The 2,463-nt window shown below is 36.2% G+C and overlaps 1 long non-coding RNA gene across 1 annotated transcript; it reads right to left on the bottom strand.

The window, feature by feature from the left end:
* Window positions 1-226: 226 nt before the first annotated feature.
* On the bottom strand, window positions 227-672 carry LOC113326823. The gene is made up of 3 exons (XR_003348563.1): window positions 633-672; window positions 389-431; window positions 227-286 (listed from the first exon to the last, which is right to left on the bottom strand). It is a non-coding gene; the product is annotated as an uncharacterized LOC113326823 (long non-coding RNA).
* Window positions 673-2,463: the final 1,791 nt, after the last annotated feature.

The following is a 2,463-nucleotide window of genomic DNA, read 5'->3' as shown; positions in this document are numbered from 1 at the left end:
GAACCAGTTATCGAATCTTAAGATTTTATATAAACAAGAGTAAACTCTGATTGTAACACCATTATTGGTTCTGCTACATCTATTACAATTACTTTTAAAAATTCGGTAAACTGCTATACAAAGACCCAAGTTTGTTTATTATCTAAAGTTAATTAAGTCTCAACATACATAATTTGCGGCATACCTTTACGCTTTTTCAGCCTCTTTCTCACTCTTTCCAGATCTCATATGCTTTATTATCTGTAGGAAGTTCATGTCTACAAACTGGGCATGTGTTATGTTTTTCCTGTTGCCATTACATAAAAGTGGATTTTGGATTCTGGTAAACCACCTAAGTAAAAAATTTAAAAAAATTAATAATTCCCTAAAAGTATCAAGTACCTCTCACCTTCCCTGGATATTCGACACCCTGAATCCTCTGATGCAATCGTCTGGAGAGAAATTACAATTTACAAGATGATGTATGTGAATATAGAATAGCAGGCTTATTTTTTTATATAGAGGAGGACGTGTTTTAGTTAATTCTCAAGGTCAAACTATTGTTTTAGTTATTCCTCAAGGTCAAATTATTACATAAGTATTGTGAGTTTGCATTTCTTATACCAATTAAGAACGAGGAAAAGAATTCTTACTCTTGATTCCAGATTCGTCAGGACTCAGATCAGGTTGCCTCCTTTGCTCTATCCATCTCGGCCTCTTGCACTTCCATTAAAGAATAAATTTTCAGACACCAGTTCCAGATAACAACACATCTAACCCAAGAAGCAAGACTATTCAAAAACATGAACAGCACGCAGACCTTTCCCAGGTGTGGCAATCTCAATAAATTCTCTTGGTAACAATTCAACAGGTTCAGGAACATAGTCAGATTCCTAATATGAAATGAAAAAGAAAATAAAAATCAGCACCCGAGGTCATAAGCATAATGATAACTTTTGTGAATCGCGCATACAAGTCAAAATATGACAAGTGGCTCAGAGATTTAGACAAAGATGTAATGGCCGAAGTATGTGTTCAACTGAACACAAAATACAGTAACATACACAATATGTAGGACATTTATACATGGTGAACACCGAATAATAGTTGAAGACGTTACCCTAACACCCAGTTTCGTAAGCCCAGAAAATGCGATACTAAATATAAAATAAAAAAAGCAGCATCAACAGAAAGACATTCTCATTGGGATCACAAACAGGCAAGAGCTCTAACAGCAATTCATCTCATTTTTCAGATACACACAAGCAAGTTGGATTAAGTTATACCTTTTTTACTTAGTGAAATGAACTTCCATGATCACATTCTTGAGCACCAGAAACATCATATATGTGAGTTTAATATGGTGACACTCTATTCAGAACATATTTCCAAGAAAATATATGTTGCAAGCGATTGAACAAAATCAACTCCACTAGGAGTAACAAGTCAAAAACAATGTTCTGATAGTACACCACCTCCTTACAGACCTAGAATAGTCATCTTTCTTCCTACGGGATTTCTAGCAGTGTTAGTGTGAGCAGAAACGACAGACCTTGATGAGTTTTACTTGAAATCATCTGTGAAGCTTTGATTTTTTTTTAAGGAAGTGAAGCTTCGATGAACAACCTTACATGGTGATCCACAACCCTATAAGCCATGTCAACATCATCTCTCTAGCGTTTACAGAATACGGTCGACCTCACAAAAAAAAGCATGATCAGAAAATACAATAAATATCGAACATTGACTTAATGTTCACCATAAGACTGGTCTAATTTTGTGACATCATATCGAATAATTGGACACTATAAATCTGCTAGTCAGTTCAACCCTGGAGATAAGGCAGTGCTAGGCTCCAAATCCTTTAGCATGTACTAGAAATATATAGATGGACATCACAAATCTATTAGTCATGGTAACCCTGGAAATAAGGCAGTGCGAGGCTCCAAATTATCTGGTATGTACTAGTCAAGCTGTCAAACATTGAAACAGGACATACACATAAAAAGAATCTGGACATTATGTAGCGAGGGAGACACAAGCAAGATTTCATCCTTACTAAGAATTATAAAATACTGAAGGAGATATAAGTTGAGCCCTATTAAGAGAAAAACAAACCTGCAGGCTGTCCCAATGGTACACTCTCTTGTTGGTACAAGCTGTAGAATTACAAGTTCATCCCTATATTCCCACTTCTCCGTCTAATCAACAGATTTCTCGGCAATAGAAAAACTCATCCCATGGGAAAGTTCTGACCGCAGGTTACGCAGATAATACCATTGTGCTCATCCCCACCTTCCTCGAGACCCTCTTTGTCTCCATTGAAGGCTTTGGCTTGAATTACTTGACCAGAGAATGGAAGGCTAACTCACTGCCGTAGATGCCAAAAGAGAAAAATTGGTGAGTGATAAAAAAAAGGACAAATTATAAGCTTCTTAAGAAACTGCTTACACATACTAAAATAGGGTAGACACTATTCAAAGT

The sequence above is a fragment of the Papaver somniferum genome, unplaced genomic scaffold (genome assembly GCF_003573695.1).
Source record: "Papaver somniferum cultivar HN1 unplaced genomic scaffold, ASM357369v1 unplaced-scaffold_10, whole genome shotgun sequence".
Taxonomy (NCBI): domain Eukaryota; kingdom Viridiplantae; phylum Streptophyta; class Magnoliopsida; order Ranunculales; family Papaveraceae; genus Papaver; species Papaver somniferum.
Note: the sequence above shows the minus strand (reverse complement) of the source record. Positions and strands in the feature narration are given on the sequence as shown.